At 45.1% G+C, this 22234-nt stretch overlaps 1 protein-coding gene across 1 annotated transcript in view; it reads left to right on the forward strand.

Moving 5' to 3' along the window:
* The window catches only part of DUS2 (dihydrouridine synthase 2), a 37018-nt gene extending 35619 nt beyond the window's left edge, over positions 1-1399 (forward strand). Inside the window, exon 14 of the transcript XR_014170775.1 lies at positions 1386-1399. The gene's annotated coding sequence lies outside the window, so the exon portion shown is untranslated. The remainder of the gene's footprint in view (positions 1-1385) is intronic.
* Positions 1400-22234: the final 20835 nt, after the last annotated feature.

Genomic DNA, 22234 nt, shown 5'->3' on the forward strand with positions numbered 1-22234 from the left:
GGAGGAAATGGCTGCCCAGGACCTGCTGCTCTCCTCGCTGTTCTCCTCGCCTTGCAAAGGTTACCTGACAGCGGGGTGAGCCGCGCTCGGTCTCTGCTGGCTCCCTGTGCCTCCGGACACCCTCCGGATGTGTTTCTGGGGTGCTCTCGCCCTCCAGCACCCCCTTTTCCCCCTGTTTATCGGACTGGGTTCGCGCTCCTGGCCGAATCCCTTCCCGCACCGGAGACGCGCGCCGCCGGAAGTCGTGCTTACAAGAATTCAGGCCTTTTTTAATGCTTATAGGATGGCAGTTTTCATTGATTTTTGTTGTATATTTTTGTCATTTCTATGGGCTGCAAACTACCTTGAGGACAGCAATGAAGAAAGCCTGTAATATAAATTGAAAATGAAATGAAATAAGCAGACAGCTGCCTTCTTTCATGTGCATTAGCTATCAAGTGACTGTGGATTTTAATATCATTTTCCTCCTAATTGCCTTACGTTCAAACTAGATGTTTAGCGAAACACTTGGGTGATGGAATCCAGCGCTTTGTGGAACTTCCTAAAAAGTGGTGAGGGGAGAAATTGTGGGGGGAGCAAGAAGGTGATGGGTTAAGCACCCCTCCAAACCCCCCCATTCCAAATGCTATTCCTTTACCCTTGTCCCCTAGCTTTTTAGAAGTTTGTCAAAGACTTAGACTCAAATATCCGAGTCTTTTTGCTGAAAGTTTTCTTTGTCTCTTAGTGAGAGAGCTTGCAGATGATTTAGGGGTTAAAGATAAAGCAATACATCATACCTGTGCTCATCTGTTTATTTGCTGATAATGAATTACACCCTGAGTGCAGACTTTGCAAGCTGGGATTTCTGTGCATCCCTTGGAGACGAGGCAGCCTTCAGAAACAGTTGGCTGGCCTGAGTCCAGGGATTCCCAGTGGAGTCACAGTGTTCTTCTGAGCAGGAGTGGGGTGGGGGAGGAGATGGCCCTGACACGATTTGGCAAACCATAGCAGATCTTCAGCCATAATCCAGCTCTGCGTTGGATTACTTTAATCCCTTTGCTCTGCTTGCAGGAGCCCTTCTGCTAACGGCGCTTTTAAACAAGCGTTTCTATCATGTTGCAGCAATGATGTTGTTTTCCTGCTGTTGAGAACTGGGGATCTCTGCAATGGGAGAAGATGGCAAATGGCACAATGCGGTGATAAAGTGGGTTTGCAAAGGAATGTTTGATGGGTGCCTGGAGTTCAGGCTTTTTCCTTTAAAAATAAATAAAAAATAAATCCACAGTCCGGTTGTTAATCTCAAATTATATTTCTTATTTTATTTTAATTATGTATATCCAAACAATTACTAGGAAATAAAATTTCCCCAAAGCAACTTATGACAATCACAGATATAATAAAAAAAGAGGGGGAAAGTTAAGATCTGCCAAATGTCAAAACCATCACAACTGCAGTGCAAAGGGGACAGCATAAAACTAGGGGAAAGTAATCATTACAAGCCTTGATGGATAAAAAGGTTTTCAGCGCTTGTCCAAACACAGGAGGAGATGAGGATTGGTGTACTTTCCCAGAGAGAGAATTCCTGAACCAGTGAGCCACTGTCCAGAAATCCCACTCCCTTTAACCTGCCATTCACATTTTTGCGAATGACACATCAGGGAATAAGGTCGCTGATGCTGATCTTGGGACTTAGATTGCATTCATATGGGCGGAGGTGATCCTTAAGGTAATGTAGTTGTAGGTCAATTAGGGCAGTAAAGGTTAATTGAGTAGCGGCGGACCTGTGACCCTCCAGATGTTGGATTCAAACTCCAGTTACCCCAGCTAGCATATTCAGTGATTAGGGAAGATGGGAGTTGTAGCCCAACAACATGTGGAAGATCACAGGTTAACCACTTCTGGGTGGAAACCAGCAGTTCATACTGAGCCCAGAAACAAACTGGTAAGCAAAGTAATTGGTATAGGCTCGATATAGTCTGTGCTAGTGGTCTTACTCTTGCCATGATCCTATGGCCACATTTTGAACCCATCGCAGTTTCCAAACTCTTTTAAAGGCAGCCCCACATGAGAGCATTGCAGTAGTCTAACTAGGATCTAACCAACATGTGATTGATACCAGATCTGCTTTCTCCAGCGTGAAGCTGATAAAAGGCATTCTAACTATCAATGGCACCTGGGCATCCAGGAACAATGTGGGGTCTAGGAGAATCCTCAGACTTCAAACCTGATCCTCCAGGGCAGTGCTATTATTCTAGAAAAAGAGGTGCCAGAACTCACCTCCCTTGTTTGTTCCCTTGTTCTCCCTTGTTTGTTCCCTTGTTCTCTTATAATGGAAATGGTGCCCACCTGAGAGGTGCCAGAACTGAGTTCCAGTGAGTTCTGGCTGGGGGGGAAAGCCCTGCTTCAGGGGGAAGTGCAATCTGACCTGGAAGAAGCTGCATACCTCCACCCAGATCAGCAGAATGCCCAACTACCAGAGCCTCTGTCTTGCCTGGACTGTTTCAGTTAGTTTGCCCTTATCAGGATCAAAACTGCCTGCAGACACTGGTTCAAAGTTTCCACCATCTCCCTAGGATCATCTGATAGAAATGAGAAGGATGGCTGAGTGTCATCAGTGCGCTGATATGTCAACCCAAACCTCTGCGTGACCTCATCCGGCAGTTTTGTGTAGATGGTGAAGAGTAGTCTGTGCCTAAAGGATATTTCTGAAAATATGCACAAACATTTTATATGTTTTCCTTACTCCTTTTTGGTCTTTGAAAAGTTTATAGGAGGAAAGGAGACCACAAGTGGAAGCATGACAATGGATTTAATTGCTGCATTAACTAAAGAAATCCCATCCCTTAACTGTGAAGGTTTCCCACTAATCCTTGTTGCTTTCTAAGCCTTTGGCAGATACTACTGATGTGTGCCAAGTGATTTCTTTATGTGTGCCTGGCTCAAGGTCTCCTAGATAATCTCGACCATATCTCACAGGGTTATTAAGAGGATAAAATGGGACATATCCGTGTATAAAATACCTGAAAAGGATGCAGGTATGATCAAAGTATTCTTTTGGGGTGGCCCAGTTATCCCTGGTTTCCTTGCCTATCAAATTCTACTGATGCCAGAGTTCCTTTCCTGTAAAGTGCTGGGGACCTCAGGATAGGCTTGCAGGTTAATGGGATGATCCAATAAAATGTTTGTGCCATTCTTCCTCTGGGCCTCGGAGTGCATAGAGCAGCCTCCAGCCTTGCCTCAGCAGACAGTTGGTTTCAGGAAACAAGTGAGGTGGGAGTCAGTGAGCCCTCAACTTGAGAGAGAGAAAGAGGAAGCTGTTTCATGTTTCCTTCGCTTCAAGTCAAGTGCATTTGTTCATTGCCTTTGAATAAGGCAGCCTAGGTTGGTCAACAGGGTCCAAAAATAGGCGTGTGGAACATTCCCAGTTTTATATTGTGATGTTATGTAGAGAACTGCCCTGAGACCTGCAGGTATAGGACAGTATACATATTTAAAACCAAAAAAATATATAATTATGCACAACTAACATACATAACTAAGGCAGGGGTGGGGAACCTGTGGTGCTCTAGATGTTGTGGTGCCCCAGCCAGGATGACCAAAGGGCAGAGAAGATGGGGGACTGTAGTCCATCAAAATCTGGAGGGCCACAGGTGCTCCACCCCTGTACCCAAGCTATGAGCAAACATTTGGGCTGTCTATTGAAATATTCACTTAACGGAGGCATGGGCAAGGGTCGTTACTTTCATGTGTTGACTGGGAGGGGAGGAGAACTCTTTTTAACCACCAGTCCTTCATCACTTAACATGAGGGAAGGGCCCTTCCTCCATACACACACACACACACACACGGGATGGAGAACTTGTGGCCCTCCAGATGCTGACTGACATGGTCATTGGCCATGCTGACTAGGGCTGATGAAAGTCGGGAATTTATCATTATCTAGAGGACTACAGGTTCCCCATTCCTGCTTCACAGTTAAGCTCCAACGCATCTGTGTTAAATGATCTTGAGTATATCTTCACAGCTGGGTCAAGTCCAGAATGCTTTGTGAGAAGCAAGCAGGCATTATTGGGCAACTCATCAGAAACGTGGCTAATGGTCATCGGTTCCCCCTTCTTTCCAACCTGCTCTGAGGCATCAGCTCAGCTCCTGCAGGGCACCAACTCGGCTTGCTGCTCTTCTGGAATGGAGAATGTGACGTAGAATATTCCTAGCCCCCCTCGGGTGCCTGCATTTCACAGTAGCAAGTTTATTACTAACAGACAAACTGTGTTTCAGGGCAGCGTGTTTTCCAAGCTGTGATCTTCCCTTTGAGGAAAGCCCTGAAAAGTTCTAGGGAAACCTCAAACATTCCCAGAAATACAGTTGGAAACGCACTGTTGAAGAGTGCAAGAAACACTCCAGTCAAACACTCTAAATGGCAAGTATTTTGGCACTGCAAATAGCCTGATTCAGCAGTTCCTTAACTTTCATCTTCAGAAGCTGTACCATACACACACTGCCTTCTCCCCCACCTCAGTTTGATTCAGTGTCCAAAGCTTAGCGGTTTTAAGCTAAGCTTGGAGGATGTGAGACTGCCTTGTTCTCTGTTGCCAACCAGAAAAAGCCCATAGGAAGCTGCCTTATAGTGATTCAAGAGCGTTTGGTCCAACTAGTGCAGTGTTGTCTAGACACTGACTGGCAGGGGCTCTCCAAGGTTGCAAGCAGGGACTCTCACATCCCTACCTGGAAAGGCCAGGGGTTGAACATGGGACCTTCTGCCTGCAGAGCAACTAGTCTATCATTGAACTACAGCCCTTCCCAGCATAGGGAGCTGCATTTTAATGTATCAGACCAGTGGTCAATCTAGCTCAGTATTGTCAACACCGGCAGTGACTCTCCAGGGTTTCGAGCAAGATTCTTTCCCAATCCAATCTAGGGAGGCCAGGGATTGAACCTGGGACCTTCTGCCTGCAAAGCAGATGCTCTGCCTCTGAGCTACAGCCCTTCCCCAGCTGAGACTCTTGACTCCTTCAATCCATCAAAGTTACTGGGGAAGGGTGGAGGTTGCCATCTGTTGCTCTATGCAGCCGACGCACCTGTTTGCCTTTTTGACAGAAGCAGAAAAGAGAACAAAGCCGGAGGCCAAATATAGATACAGATAGATCGATATAGCTGTATGCATGCACAGGCACACATACGTGTGTGCGTGTGTTCAGAAGAACATTTTGCCTCCCCCCCCCCCCACAAGTCCAAACCTAAACCAAATGTGTAAGCATGTTGAGGGGAAAGTGAGCCTTTGCCAAAACATAAAACAAAAACGAAAAACCCCCAAGAAAACACAACTTGCTCTGTTGCCCTGAATTAGAAAGTCTTAACCTCATCCTGTTTGCATCAACAATCAAAAAACACTTTACTCTTCATCAGCCCCTTGATCTCTTTGAGGCTGGCTGTGTTCATACCCATTGCCCCAGGTTGTGAAGTCTCCATCCAAAAATCTGCTGGAGGAGAAGAATGAGAAGAAGCTCGCCCACACAGTTCACATCCGACATGGAGGAGCAGCAGCTTCCTCGCTCACCTTCTGCGCCATGTGCGCACTGACTTTTCTGCTGACCTCATGCAGCTGCAAACACACTGATGTGCATAGCCGGACTGGCTTGCCCTTGACGCAGCTTGGCACACAGGTGCTGATGTTTGCTGTGGGAATGCACAGGTATGTTCTCTAAGGATCTGAAGGGCACACAAGGGACATGTCCCAGTCCTGATGGTCTGGATTATTTATTTATTTATTTATTTATTTATTTATTTATTTATTTATTTATTTATTTCCCCAACCAGGATTCTCTCCAGGATTTCAGGCAGTAGTCTCTCCCAGCTCTTCCTGGAGAACAGGAACCTGCAACCTTCTGCATGAAAAGCGCCAGGATATGAAGAATTTTGACAGTGGGGAACAGGACAAAAGAGGGAGAGGAAATTGCCCAGAGCCTCCCAGTGACCTTTGGTCATGGATGTGAACCTGAGTTTCCCTATACTGAATTGCTACAATTGGGGTTGGCATGGCTGAGTGAGAACAGACTACAAAGTGTTCCCTAGACCTTCTCCAGCTCCCTTGCTTGCTTCCCTGACCTCTCTGGTCCGGAAGGGGTGAGCAACTGAATAATGGTGGCAGCTGTCATCACCTGCCTGCCTGCCAGCTATGTGGCCAGAGAGCAGGTTCTGGCATTGATGAAAAGGAGGCGCAGCAGTAACAGGTGGTGACAGCAGCAGTGAGGAGGGATGCTCCAACAGAGGGAAGCAGCTCACACTGAGAATGGGTGTCTTACCCAAAAGCTCCCAAAACCTGGCAACAACCAGATATTACTGCATTACAGATCCCATCATCCTTGGCCACTGGTCATGCTGGCTTGGCCTGATGGGAGTTGGAGTCCAACAACACCTGGATCCCCATCCCTGATCTTGCCCTTGCACTGCACAGATTTTTTCAAAAGCTCAGATTAAAAATAGATACAAATGAGACAGCTATTTCCTGGCCCTTTAAGAAACCTATATGGAAGTTTCCTATAAACAAACATGAAAGTGTATGTGTATATATATAATTGTTTGACAAAACCTAGAGCACCAGGAGGTTTTTCTCTTGATGGGCAATGAAACTGCACAGCTTCATTAGTTTCCTCCTACACCAAAGTATCTCCAACCACATCTTCTGCCACCCACGCCAGCGTGGCTGTCAACATTCAGCTTGATTGACTTTAAAAGGTCATCGTCTTTTAAGATCTTTGCACATGCATGCACATGTTCTTGCGCTTAAACCAAAATAGACTTTCTGAACAAGTGGAGCAGCCACAACTGTCAGATGTGCAAAACAGCTTCCGTCTATCTTAAGCTGGCCCATGTTAGTGAAGCTGGCCCACCTTTAAAACAATGCAAAAATGCAAAACTTGGTGTGGGTCCTGTTGGGTATTTGAGGCTTGAACCCCTGGTCCAAAGATCTAACCCCAGCTCCAGTGACAAGGGCTTGCACAGGGTTAGCCAAGTGCTGTATCCTTAAGCCCAGGTGGGATGGTTGGCTGTAGGGTGGTCCCTTACAGCCCTTCCAAAGACTGGTGGTGTTGTTGTCATAGATACAATAACAGTGCATCAGTGGTGGATTTATACTGGAACGTCCACACATCATTCCAATTTATTGGTTCTTCTGCAAAGGCCCATCTGGTCCAGCATCCTGTTCTCACAGCAGCCAACCAGATATGCATGGGAAGCTCATAAGCAGGAGAGGAGCACAACAGCTGGTGTTCAGGGGCATGCTGCCTCTGATCTTGGTAGCCATTGACAGCCTTGATTTCCACAGAACTTCTCTCCGGAAGTTCTTCTGCTCACTAGAGGTGTTGCCCATCTCAGCGTACCCGCCACCATACCCCCTTCAGCACAAAGTCCAGTGTCTCCATCTCACACAACTCATGGAATATATAAGTAATGAAACTAAGTAATGAAACTAAGGCCAACATCTTCATTCTCTGCTTGTGAATATTACTGGTGATGACTTGAAACTCTGCCGTTTTCAGAACCAGGGAGATATTTTCCAGACACAAAGATAAGCAGACAAGCTCTATGCCTGCCCTGACAAGCTTAGACTCTAAACAGAGTGAAACTAGGGAAACAAGATTGCTTAGTCAAGGAGACTTTCCTTGTTTTCGCTGGCCTACTTTGCCCCCCGCCCTCTTAAATTCACCCTGCTTTATTTTAGTAAACATACAAAGACAATAAAGAGGTATATATATACACCAAGAACAAGCGGGGCAGCATCACCGTGTCACCTATACTGCTTTGCAGGGAGTTGGACTAAATGACACTAGATGAGTCCTTTCCAACTCTACAAATCTGATTTGATGATACAACCTGCCTTATCACAGTCCAGAGCACTTCCTTGGTGCTCCTACATTGTCATCTGAGTGCTTCTGGAGCACTCAGTTATTGCTGTCAGGAATCATTGCAGATTGGAGCTGTACTTAGAAGTCATCAGAGCACTTAGCTATTAGACCACAATTTGGGAACCCCTGCATTGTAAGAGGGCATTCTCTGTGTATGGTGGCGAGTGGGCTTATGAAGGGTGTTTTTAGCCCACATGAATTATTTAATAAAGACCATAAATAAAGTGTTTATTTAAGTTCTTTTTGATATTAAATACCATCTTCAATGGTCAGGGATGGTGTGAGTTGTAACCCAACAACATCTGGAAGGCCAATGTTTTCCCATTCCTGCATTATGATGTGGCCTAGGAAGACCTGGGTTCAAATTCCTGTTCATTAGTGAAGTTTTCAAGGTAACCTGGGGCCCCTTGCAACCTCTCAGCCTGGCATGGAATAATCCCATTGCAGAACCCTGAGCTGCTTGGCTGATGGGCTGGATGCAAAAATGACAATGTATTGCATGTGCAGCCAATGTAATTCCCTTTGAAAGTTAGACTCACTTGCACTCAACCTCCAACCTTTTCTCTTACATCAGCAGAGCCACCTCCTAGAAGAATATTGTGGCCCTCCAGAAGCTGCCAGGCTGCAACACCCCATCATCTCTGATCACTGGACATGCTGGCTAGGCCTGAAGGGAGTTGGAGTCCAACAGCACTTGGACTCTCCCTGGTGAACATTCAGCACTCACAGAGAATTCAAGTATGTTGCACTCAAGATGCAGTTAGTCCAGCCATACATGATGTTCCCCTGAGGAGGTGCATACAGAGGGAAGGATGGGGCAGAGCCAGGTTCAGAGGCAATACATCTCTCTCATTGATTGACTGGTATTTATTTATACACCTCTTAATGCCAAAATACACTTCTAAGCATTTTTCAAGTACAAAAGCCAATTACACTAGCCTTATTATTTTCTGTGATTCTTGCATTGCAGGGGGTGGGACTAGATGTCTCTTCGCTTCCCTTCCAGCTCTATAGTTCTATGATTCTATAGGCAACAACAGTAGGAGGCTACTCTCCACCTGCCCTGATTGCAAGCATTTTCTTAACCTTTGTAGAAAACATGATGGCCTGGCAGGTCTATTATCTGATTCACAAGGCTTCTTCTTATGTTCTTGTTTTTTGTTTAAGGAACATAGGAAGCTGGCTCAGTCCGTCTCGATCAGTATTGTCTACACTGACTGGCAGCAGCTCCCCAGGCTTTCAGACCGGGGTTTCTTCAAGCCCTACCTGGATTTCCTGGGGAAAGAACCAGGGCTATGGCCCTTCCCCTACCATGTGAATCATCTTCTAGAAGGGTCCATTTATTCCTGTGCAAAAAGATGGCATGGAAGCTTGCTGAGGTCTCCAGATGGCACAGGGACATGTGGTCAGAAAGCAAATACCACTGGCTAGGAACAAGGAACATCAAGCAAGGGAAGAGTACATATTGATCTATTTCATCCATGAAACCTTTTTTTTTATGCAGAAAGACAGGAAACTAACTTTGAGCAAAGATGCCAAGTCATCTGTTGAGCCACACACCATAATTACCTGGAAGTCTCCTTCCTAAGTAGCCCAGTTCTATGCTCCCTGTTTATTCACCATTTTTCTGGGTGCATTTGCCACAAACTGAAGTCACAGGCCGCTGCTGGTGCATGCCAAAGATGCATAAACCACCCCGATTTCTGACTGGATGCCTTGTTGAACAGAGTGGGTGTGTTTATCTGAAATGAAAGGCCTTATTTGGCGGCTGATCTTGACAGTTCATAGACAGGTAACGCAGCCTTCTCCAACCTGGTGCCCTCTGGCTGTTTTGGACTATGACTACCGTCAACCCCTGCAAGCACAGCTGTAGTCCAAAACAGCCAAGGTGGAGGTATTAGTTTAGAGAAGGGTGCAGTAGTCCTATATGGCTAAAATATAGGGGGAGCCGGCAAATATGGAAATAATAGCTCAGTGGTAGGGGATCTGTTTTGCATGCAGAAGGTCCCAGGTTCTACCCCCTGCATCTCCACGTAGGGCTAGGAGATGTCTGAAATCCTGGAGATCTTCTGCCAGTTTGTATTGAGCTAGATGGACCGGTGAAGGCTGGTCCCCTAGGGCAAGAGGAGCATTGCCCCACTATCTTCATCCTGCTCCCCTCCAGTCCCCACCTGTTTGCTTCTTACATCCAATCCATGGGTGGTACCGCTTGTCAGCTTCCTCCTCCTTAGTCTCTGTGTTGCCTTTGTACTACGACTCAGAGGGGGGAATTGGATGAGGGAATGGAATTAGTCGGTCCTGCCTGTGATTGGCTCTGCCTCCTGTTTAGTATCCTTGCCTTCCCCCCTACCAGCCTCAGAGGATGGCAGCCACCACTGAGATGGAGCAAGGGTCTGAGTCAGGATAAGGCCGTTTCCAAAGTTCTGTTTTGAGGATGGTAGGAAGCAGAGGTTGCGAGGTGTAAGAGGGAGGGAGGATTGTTTACTGTGGGTGATATTCAATGCTAGTCCTACTCAGAGTAAACCCACTGCAGTTAATGGACATAATGGGTTCAATAATTCCAGTGGGTCTACTCTGCATAGGATTTTGTTGAATACAACCCACTGGGCCTTGCAACTAACATGGTTGTGAACTGACTATTGATATCATTCTTGGGCACCACTGCTTCAGGCAAGAGCCACCGCCTTTCCCCCTGACGCTGCTCCTATGCCTTTAGCAGACTTTCTTCCAGAAGTCTCCTTTCAGGTGCAATTCAAAGCAGAGATTTAATTGCATCTTTTGGAAGTCTGACTGAGCATCTTTATGTAGACTGAAAACCCATCTCTCTCTCTCTCTCTCTCTCTCTCTCTCTCTCTCTCACACACACACACACACACACACACACACACACACACACAGATGAGAACAACCTTCCCCAACCTACGATCCTCCAGATGTTTTGGATTACAATCTCCATCCCATCTGTAGTTGAAAACATCAGGAGGGCCCCTGCTTGGTGAAAGTTGGTGTAAAGCTCTTTTCCTAAAGCTCATTGATTGTCAGTGGCGTAGCGTGGGGGGTGCAGGGGGGGCCGGCCGCACCAGGTGCAACACCTGGGGGTTAGGGGGCGCAAATCCACGGGTTAGGGGGTGCAAATTACTTGCCTTGCCCCGGGTGCTGACAACCCACGCTACGCCACTGTTGATTGTCATCTGTTCCAAAGCTGAAGCTGCTTATGCCATTTGAGACAATCTGGGAAACTCTCTAACTGGGGGAAAGCCCTTCCTCCTTTAGCAGCAGAGAGAAATCCAGTACTTGCTTACTTTGTCTCAGGGCATTAATAGCTATGGTAACAAACTGGCAATGATGGCAACCTTATCCCAGTTACTAGAGTAACAGGAGCCAACATGAAGAGAAACATATTTTTTTTGTTCTCCTTTATTATTATCTGTTGCTGAATGCATTTGCCATTGAAACTGTCTTGGTTTCTGCCCATAAAATTGATGCCTTTGCATTGTGAGTTTGCATCTAACAGGATCCTGACCTAATGCATGTAGCTGGGGCGCAGCCCCTTACCTGCTTTGATAGTCCTTGCTGGTAGCACCACCTGGCTCAGCAGAAAGGATGTCAACAGCAGCCATCTTCATGGAGCAGGCTGAGCCAGAAAGGAAGAAAGGGCAGAGCAGCACAAGAACACAAGACAAGCTTTCTGGATCAGGCCAGTGGCCCATCTAGTCCAGCATCCTGTTCTCACACTGGTCAGCCTGATGTCTGTGGGAAGCCTATAAGCTAGACATGAGCACAACAGCGCTCTGCTCACTTGCAATTCCCAGCAACTGGTATTTAGAGTCATGATGCCTCTGACAGTGGCTAGCAGCTGTTTATAGCCTTGTCCTCCATGCATTTGTCTAATCCCCTTTTAAAGCCATTTAGGTTGGTGGCTATCACTGCCTCCTGTGGGAGTGAGTTCCACAGTTTAATTATGTGCCATGAGAAGTGAACCCTGGATCTCTATAGATAATACCCACATACCTATTTAGATAACAAATAATACAGCCTTGGTGGTCTGGGTGATATTATTCCCAGGTGTGATATTCAACTAAGTATTACTCAGAGTAGACTCATTAATTTCAGTGGCTCTGCTCTGAGCAAAACATAATTGACTACTGCCCTAAGAAGCCATAAATATCTCATTCATTGTTTTGGGCTCTGGAAGAGCTTTCCTCTGTTAGCTATTCTTGGCAGGGCCTGACCATCCACATGTAATCTAACTAATGCCGTGTTCCAATTCAGTGGCCGATTCAGCCAGCGAAGCATCAGCTGAGCTTTGCAGCAAAGGCAGGGCTGGCCGTCTCTGCTGTTCAAAGGCAGACAAGCCTCACCATTTGGTTCGGATCCTTGCGCAATCCCTGTTCCTTTCTTTCTCTTTAATTTGCCTCTCACTGTGCATGTCTACTAATAAGTAAGACCTACTCAGTTCAATGGGGTAAACAGATATAGAACTGCAGCCTAGTAATAAACACACTTACTAAGGAATAACTCCCACTGAGTATTTTAGGATATGTGCCATATAATTGGGGCTGAACAAATGCCAGAAGTTTGGTTTCTAGTTTCTGCAGGCAGCAATTATTTGTGACTAAACAAGTCAGTTCTGCTGAAATGGCAACTCTATTGGGCCTCCTCCTCCTCCACTGGTAGCGGCTACTCCAGCAGGCTGGCTCAGTGGGAAAGATGGAAAGCAGGGCCCAAGAACTACTATTTAACTTTTAAGAACTGTCACACAAGTTTGCTTTTCCATTTGCCCTCTTCCCTCCTGGTCCTGTTTTCCTTGTATGTTGTGTCTTTTAGATGGTAAGCCTACTGGCAGGAACTGCCTTATTTAACCTGACTGCATGTAAGCCTCTTTGGGAGTCTCTTTGGCTGAAGAACACCTACAAATCCTCAAAGTAAACAAATTCACCTGGCTATCCTGGAAGGTGGACTTGAGGTTTGATTGCCTTGGCTGTGAAAGAGACAATGATCTATCTTAAGCAAGCCTGGAAAAATTTCAAAATATTTGGCAGGAATTTCTTGAGCTATTTTAATAATACTGGTAGTTTCCTAAGAAAATGTCCAATGACTGTTTTCATGTTTCTGCAGTTGAGGCTGCCCTCTCCCTTTTCTCTTTTTCCCCTTGTGATTTTGATATGTCTGTTTCTGCCACATCATCACTTCTTCATTTTCTCTCCTCCTCCTCCTCCTCCTCCAAAATTGCCATTAATTTGGAGGATGAGATGGAGGACTTATAAGGAGGGGAGTGAAGGCAGAAAGAGGGTGGATTTCATTGTGGGCTGTGGGTGAAGGGGGGAAAAGTGGCTATTGTGGCCTTCAGAACTTTATTATTTAGTGAAGTGTGTGTGCATGCCTTTGCAATCCTGTGTGCTTTTCTATATAAGCTTATAGTAATATGGCAGCTGTGCCACCTCTGGAATTACAAAAATGGAAGCCCTAAGCTGACAAAAGAAAATGAATATTAGCAGTTATCAAAGTGTGTGTGTTTGTGTGATTATTACATAAATCTGAACTAAAAGTGTTCAACAATCTTAAAAGTGTGGAACCCGCTAACACAAGATGTAGCAATGTCCACCAACTTGCATGGCTTTTAAAAGAGAATTAGACAAATTCATGGCAGAATAAGACTAGCAATGGTTACCAGCCATGGTGTCTTGTGTTCTACCCCCCCCCCCCCCGGGTTGAGAGGCGACATGCTCCTGAATACCAGAATGCTGGGAATCACAAGTGCGGAGACAATGCTATACTCTGGCCCTGCTTGTGGACTTCCCATAATGGGCATCTGGTTGGAATCTGTGAGTACAGGATACTGGACTAAATGGACTTTTAACATTATCCAGCAGGACTCTTCCTGTGTTCTTAGCTATTATTTTGGAAGTTAAGTTGCTTTGAAATGAATGGAGCAAGATAGGTGTTGCCTGCCCTCTGGTCTGAAGAGCTTTCCTTCCTTCTGACCATCACCACAGCTGCTGGCAAACTGCTACAGAGGAGGAAAATATCCCTTCCCTGATTTTATTTATTTGCTTGTTTTAGCTGCCCAAGCACTGCATCTCCCAACCCCCTCCCTCCTCTACTTCCAGCCTCTGAAGCCCCAGGAGGGAAGCTGGCTGTTCTCACAATATTCCAGCTGAGATCAGAATGAGATGCTAACGCCAGCAATCTCTCACAAACAAGTCTCCTTCTCTCAGAAGCCTTCCAGGCTGACATTTCTCACCCAAGAAACTCAGTTCCTTAAGATGAACACTCAGACCTCCGAAAGCATCTCTGAATTCAGGCCAGTTCTCATATATCCAATAGTTGCAGTTGCACACTAAGCTAGGAGCTTTCTGGCTATCATAAAATATTTGAGGCCTGGCTGCTTGTTTGGGTTTATTTCATTTTCGCAGGTATGCTGCTGTGGTATGATGCCCTCGCCCTCGCAAATCTGTAATTTAAATTGTCATGTGTGTAGACACAGTTCTTAAAGGTTCTTTCGGGAGGCATTGTGCTTTTCTTCACTGAAGTTTCAGCACATACTTTCCATCTATCCACTGATGTGTATCACGCTTTCCCCTCACCAATACGATCCTTTGATGAGACTTTTCTCTTTACTGCTCTGGAAAGACGGTCTCAATATTTGCTAAGACACAATAACACATATACACACAAGACCCATTGGCTATCATTTAGGAGTCATCTTTCCTTTGTTCTCTGCAACAAACGCTTCTGTTTGTTCTCCAGGATTGGTGCCTCTTCCAGTTTCACTCTCAATCAGCCCTCTCATGTTTTCTTTAAAGGGCATCCCAGGAGGACAGCAAACAGGCCCCTTAGCTTCAGTATATACCCTTGAGCAAGCCGTTTGAGGTAACCAAGATGGTTGTTGGCTTCTCTGTAAACTTCAGGTTGCATTTCCTTGCCTAGAGATCTGCTGGAATTTGCACCACCCTCTGAAGTCCATGGGGCAGCAGTGCATGAAATAAGCCTCCTCTGGGGCAGCTCCCAGGTAGTGCAAAGCCCTCCCTTCTGAGGTGCATCTGTAAATGTAACCTCATCACTATAAATATTTGGATGTGTGGTCAAGATGCACCCTCTTCCCACAAGCCTTTGTTTGTGGAGGACAAAATCAGAATATCCCTCCCACCACAGAGTTGCTGCTGTCTCTGATTGCTATTTGATTCAGTTTAATTCATAATCTGGTCAGGTATTACTGTAGTCTAGTTTATGTATTCCATGGTTTACTTGTATTGAGTTGCATGGACCCACCCTGGGACTGCATGATGAAAAGCAGAATACAGGTGCCTGGCAATCAATCAATCAGATGCAGCCATGTATTTTTATTTCTCTGCAGAAATAAAAAGGTATCCATCCTAAGATAGCTAAGATAAAATTGCCTTATTTAAATGAAGGCAACCCATAATAAAGTTTTCTAAATTAACTTAAAATTTTGCATTGTTGAAGACCTCCATAAGGAGAGTGTCAAGAGCATCATGGAGACATAATGGAGAGGGTAATTGATGAGGAAGAGTTGGAGGAGATTGGGGACCTGGAATAGTCTGGCCTGGGGGAAGATCTGAGCCGATTGGGGTATAGGAATCCACTCTATAATTTCTATGATTCTATGAAAGCTCCTTGTACCTTGGGGCCAGATTGGTCTCCTCTTTGCAGACAAGATATTCACCATATATGTGCCTGATAATCAATAGTGTAAGATGACAAAATGTATTTTAAAATGTGTTTACAAGCCCTGAAAAGAGGGCAAGCGAGCGAGCGAGCGAGAGAGAGAAGGTTTGAGAATTCCCAATTTAGCTCTCAGGCACAGGAACCAGCCGTATAATTTATTGCTGCCTGTTGCTGTGGTACATTCTGACTTCCTTATAGGTCAGAACAGACTGGCCATGATTTGACCCACTTGCATACAGAATGAAGGGATGCCCCTTCCATTCAGTACTGTGCAGAATGCCAGGCCAATAACATATTTAGCTTGTTATAACCCACTTAATAAAAGATACACAGGCAGGCCAGCATTGGTGACAGCCCTACAACTAGGGTCAGTTATTGCTCAGGCTGCAAGATGTTCTGGCAAGGAGTCAACGTAAACAGTTCCAGTAATTTGTGCATCTGGGCTGACATTTGGCTGCATGGCTGCTGCTTGGTCAGGAATATCACATCTGAGTAGGCATCAGGTCAGGATGGGGAGAATTCAATTCAGTTTGCATTTAAAGGCAAACCTACCAAATCCACAATTTCCAAAACAATATGTAAGCCATAACACAGCTGCCCATCTCTGAAATTTGCAGTGCAGTTTTCCAGCCAAATAATGTGTACAAAAATGCATATATCAAAGTCTGTATATAAATGGTTGTATTTGTAAAAACAGCATACGAAAATGCATTGTGCTGGGGGAAATTTTCTCAAAAATGTGTATATTCGGTAAAACTGAATACAGAAGTGGGATAAATTTTCACAGGGACTTTAAAAAATAATAATGCAAACTGATGTAGCAATGTGGAGAACTGAAATTAAGAGTGAATGACAAACCAAGAGAAACTGTACTGGATAGATTTGCCCATTGTGTGTGTGTGTGTGTGTGTGTGTGTGCGCGTGCGCAGGGCCGTCCTAAGCATATCTGGTGCTTTGGTGCAAAGCTCCCTCCGATGCCCCCCCCCCCGTTTCCCAGAGGTTTTTTTAGGGAGGATGGTGCTGCTGGTGGGGCTGGAGGAAGAGGGCAGCGACTGGATGCGGCTCCTTCCGGCTCAGCTGGCCGCTTTGTGCCACAGTGGCCAAGGCAGACAGGCGCTCTGGGCGCGGCAGAGGCGGGTGAGGGCAGCGAGCTGATGCTGAGAAGCGCCATGTCCAGCTTACACCTCTTCCCTGGCGCCCTCCAGAACTTGGCACCCCGCGCCACTAGCCTCTATGGGTAAGACCCCCTGCTCTCTCTCTCTCTCTCTCTCTCTCTCTCTCTCTCTCTCTGTGTGTGTGTGTGAGAGAGAGAGAGAGAGAGAGAGCGCGCATATAAGAGGAGAGAGTCCCCCTTCTCTGCTCTACATCCCTTCCCTAATTTTTTGCTTTTCATTTCTTTTTAAAGTAAGCCTCCTTAAAAAAAGAAAGCTCCTGTAGTCATTAGAGACAGCAGAAATTGTGCCAGCAGTTAACGCATGCAGTCATTAACAGTACAATCCTACTGACCCACTGCTAACATTCAATAGGAGTTATTCACAAACAAGCATGCATAGGATTGCAGTGTAGGATATAAACACTCCTCTCACACATGCCAGTGCTCTAGCCAAAGTGGGCAAAGGCCTCTGGAAGATTGGCAAGCACTTGGCAAGCTAACATTTTAATTGCAATGGAAACACTGTTAAAAATTAAAATGTGTTGTCCTGTGATTTCACTTTTGAAGCGCAGACTGTCTGTACTTAGCCACTTCTGACATGCACCGATTTGGACATAGGAACAGCCTTAGACAGCCTGCCTTGGGAGCCATATTTTAAGTGTAGATGGCGCAGGGTAGGAGGAGAACCCAGCCAATTCATTTCTATCACCACGGAGAGCACAGTCTGCATTTTTGCCTTCAGGCCTCAAAAATGTCTTGGGAAATTTCTGCTTACAAAGGGCTATCTCCTAGCCTAAGCCCCCAAATATATGCACAAAACAATTCTGGCCTAAGGCCTGGCAGGCACTTTCTTGCTCACATTAAATCCCCGCAGATGTCTCTGTAATCCAGCACAGGAGTTCCCAAAGCGGGAGGTGGGGTGGAAGTTTGCTCTGGCTCCTGCTAGTAAATGGATTCTGCATTCTTTGGAACCATCTGTGATGTAGTGGGGGGGCAGCTGAAGGGTGGGTGGTCTTGCCTTGTGTCAGAATAAGCTTGAGGGTCTCTTCCAATCAAAGCTGCATTTATATAATGATTGTACAGAAGTGAATATAGCTGGGCACAGAAGATATTTCTGTTTCCTGAGAATCTGTGCTTTGATATAGTTTGCTTTTTTTAAACAAACAAACAAAAGCCAAAACCAGCAGCACGATCTCCCCAAAGTTAAGCATTTCTGAATCACCCTGATTTCAACATGGGAGATTTGAGGACGTGTACTTAACTATCCCCTTGAAATCAGTCAGATTCAGGCTGGACCTGCATATAATAGATGTACAGTCATGTGTGTTTCCCCTGATGCTTTTTCAAAATAATTATTTCAATTATGTTCAGAAAAAGAAAACATAAAAATATGTATCCACAATTCACTATATATAGTTTTTGATGCATTTTTACTTACAAATGGTGGGGAAATTTAGTTTGGCTCTTGAATTATTATTTTTTGTAAACCTACCTAATTCTTGCTTCCCCAAAACCATGATAAAACAGTAAGCATCTATTCTTTGAAATCTGTAGTTCTTTGAATTTTGCAAACCAAAATAAATGCATATTAATGAGAATAATACGGAAATGCACAATCATACAGGAAAAGGCTTGTTAGGCAAAATGGCAGGAAAGTATGACTATATTAGGAGAAATGCAAACTAAGATGCTGACATATTTTTGTGAAGACTTTGTTTTCTAAAAAATTGCAAACGGATGTGGAAATGTGGCAAACTGAACTTGAGATTGGAAAAAACGAGGCAAAACAAAATCAACAGATCCACCCATCTCTACTCAAAAGTAAGTAATGTGCTTATCATTGCAGCCATTTCAACATCAATCAATTTCTTACAGTCAATAGAGCAAAAATAATAAAGCATACAGTACACAAGAATCTTGGAGCAAAACAGATTGTGAAGTACATTAAAAACTATCATATAAAACTACAATACTCTCAAGTTAATCCTTGAAGATGGTCCTTCCAGTTTCAAGTGCTGAGTTGTCCTCTTGGCCTCCCTGCTGCCGACAGAAATTTTGCCACTGTGTGCTTGTACCTTCCATTAGATATTTAACGTAGGATTGAACTGACCTTCCCAGTAGTTTGGTCAGCAATGGGCCATTCGTCTGCTGCCAAACTCCAGCATAGAAACAAAAGAACACGATCTACAGATTCCACTTCCTGATTATTACAGGGGTAGAAAGGGGGGATGCAACATGCTTGAATTTCTACATGGAAAGCTGGCATTAAAAGCACAGTGGCAAAGGTGATAAGATACAAATCAAAACAAAAACGGCAGCCCTCTGGATCCTATTTCAATTATGAGCACTTATTTGGCATGGGAGTCAGAGGCGATGAGTAGCAGGCACATAGGCCTACCTTTGTTATGGAGCTTGAACAGCTTCCCCAATCAGTGCCTCCTCTTCTTCTTTCTTCTTTTTTTTATGGCTTTTGCCTTTAATCTTCCTCCAACAACTGTGTAAACCTGGCGGATTAGAGTCTGCAGGAGAGCAAGGCAGCTGTTGCTGTCTCCGGCATTTTCTGCCAAGCAGAAGCATGTCAGAGACGAGAACCACTCGATGCCATTGCCTTGGCGGAATTCGTGGGTACATACAGTTCTGCTAGCTGAGACTTTCCCCCAGCTGGCTTCCTTTTTAGAACAAGCGCTTGCTGCCCTTGACTCACGTCACCTAAGCAGGATCAAATAGGACGCTTTGATAAAAAGGTACAAAAAAAATGAAGGAGGGAAGAGGTTTCCGCAGGCCCCTTGGCCTGGGTGTGATCATAAAAAGGGAGACGGGGGCTGGATCTACACACACACACACACGTAGCTGTGTGTGAAGGAGAGAATCGGCTACACACACACGCCTTCTGAGGAGCGACTACCTGCTTTGGGATTGGGAGGCAAACATAATTATGCCATACTCATTTTAGCCTCACAATAACCCTGTGGGGTAGGTTAGGCCAGAGGCAGCGAATTTATTTTCAGCCCAAGGGCTGCATTCCCTTCTGAGCAGCCTTCCAAGGGCCATATGCCAATGCTGGGCAGGGCCAAAGGCAAAAGTGGGTGGAGCAATGATTGTAAATACATATTTGTGTTGTACGCTAGTTTTACACACATGCACACTCCTGTATTGTCCATCCAGTCAATCAAGGGGCATTAGCAGAGCTCAAGGGCACATGCCAGTCAGGCAAAACCATTTGGGGGGTGAAGGAGGACCAGTGAGGTATGTGGTCTGGGGAGAGTAAGTCACCTGTAAATATTTTGTATTAGTCAACCAGATAATACTAATGAATTTATAGAAAGGTAGGCTGTGCACAGTGCTGATTGGCTAGAAATAGGTGACATCACTAACCCCACCCCTCCCTGGGGGCTATGTACTCTATTTCAACGTCGTTGTCTTCACCTTCTTCTTCTTCTTCTTCTTCTTCTTCTTCTTCTTCTTCTTCTTCTTCTTCTGGCAGTGCTAAATGTACTTGGAGTACTCCAAAAATAAAAATAAAACCAGAAGTGGACAGCATGCCTCAAGCATGTTGGGATGACCAAGACAGGGCAGATCAAGGTTCAATTGGGGACGCAGGTGGCGCTGTGGGTTAAAGCCTCAGCGCCTAGGACTTGCCGATCGAAAGGTCGGCGGTTCGAATCCCTGCGGCGGGGTGCGCTCCCACTGCTCGGTCCCAGCGCCTGCCAACCTAACAGTTTGAAAGCACCTCCGGGTGCAAGTAGATAAATAGGGACCGCTTACCAGCGGGAAGGTAAACGGCGTTTCCGTGTGCAGCTCTGGCTCGCCAGAGCAGCGATGTCACGCTGGCCACGTGACCCGGAAGTGTCTCCGGACAGCGCTGGCCCCTGGCCTCTTAAGTGAGATGGGCGCACAACCCCAGAGTCTGTCAAGACTGGCCCGTACGGGCAGGGGTACCTTTACCTTTACTTACACTTGTCAAACATATTGCAAAGGAGAGGGTAAGATAAGCTTTAGATGTAGGAGAAAGTACCCATAGCAGGTCCTGGTCCTTATGTATTTCTATATACACCCAATTGGTGATATCTAAAATTAGGTTTACTCTGAGTAGTCCCATTGAAATAACACACTTGACTCCATCGATTTTAATGTGTTTACTCTGAGTATGGTTTCAGTGGATACCACCCTATGATATCCTCATAACTTAGGCCCTACTTCGGTATAGTATCTTTCATTATTGGATCTTAAGCCACTTATCTGTTGTTACTTTATACTTTCTAGATATGACTGAGTTTTGCTTCCTTGTTTTTTTTTCCTCCTTTGACCCTTTCAAGGTCTCTACTGTTTTATCTTCACCTTATGCAAACTCGGCTGGCACCAGAATAAAGAGCCGCAATTGTTAAGATCGCAGAGAACAGTTCAGTTGATGAAAGGCACTGCAATGATCTAATTTTTTTTTATCTCAGGTAGATATTTTTCATTTAGATATCCTTTGATTAAGGGGCAGGGCAGGAACTATCTTCATTAATAGTTTTCAGTGAATAATTACTAGTGCGTATACGAATGTGCCATATCATGAATGATATAGTTGGGTTGCCATATTTTGAAGAGCAAAAAAGAGGACACATTTGCCGACTTCTACTTTTAACTATGGATTGCCATGAAAAAAGAATGTGTCCTGGAAAAAGAGGACACATGGCAACCCTATGTTCTATCCCATGTTTCATTTCTTTTCTCCCTTAAAAAAATTTACTTCAGTTTCTTGGTTGGAGCTTTTGTTTGTGAAGTAAGCCAAAGGAGATATTAAAATCTGGGCCTCAATCATTAGGTCCCTTGGTTCTCAAATTGACCTGTACACAGAGGCAGACCCTGTAAGGAAACAGCCATTTTTGTCTGCCCCTTAATAATCTCAGAAATATAAAACAGCAGAGAACTTTATGAAGTCATGTCTGCTTTGTGCAGTAGACTGCTAACCCAACAATAAAGAAAGGCAGTGTTTGTTTCATATCACAAATGTACCAAGGTGTGTGAGAGAGAGGTTGGGGGGAGGTTACAGGACTCAAGGAGGCTAATCTTACCCCTGCAACTTCTGAGGAGCTGTTAAACTTCCTAAGGAAGGCCATAAAAAGTGCCTATGAGAGACTCCATGGCCTCTCTGAGTTTTATGTGGGATATATTTTCATCCCGGCTCACCTTGTGGGTAGCCATTATTGCTGTAGGACAAATGTCCCATTGATCAGAAATTTAGTATATATATTTTTAAGACAAGGTGAAGTCAATAACAGAGGCACTCTGGAGAGTCTGCATTTGACAGCATCTTCTCGCATCTCATATGAATTCTTTAAAAAAAAAAGTTATGACTATGAAATCCCGTTTTTTTAAACAAATGCTTCAACTAACAGTAAAGATTTTAATTCTTGAGTGGGGCCAGCTGTTGAGGCAAAGCTTCAGTGCTGTATACTTTACCCTCTCTCCCTCTCTCCAAGTTAGTATTATTTACTTGTGCCAGGAGTTTCATGTTTCACCG

This window comes from Podarcis melisellensis (genome assembly GCF_964234715.1).
Source record: "Podarcis melisellensis genome assembly, chromosome: 8".
Lineage (NCBI taxonomy): Eukaryota > Metazoa > Chordata > Lepidosauria > Squamata > Lacertidae > Podarcis > Podarcis melisellensis.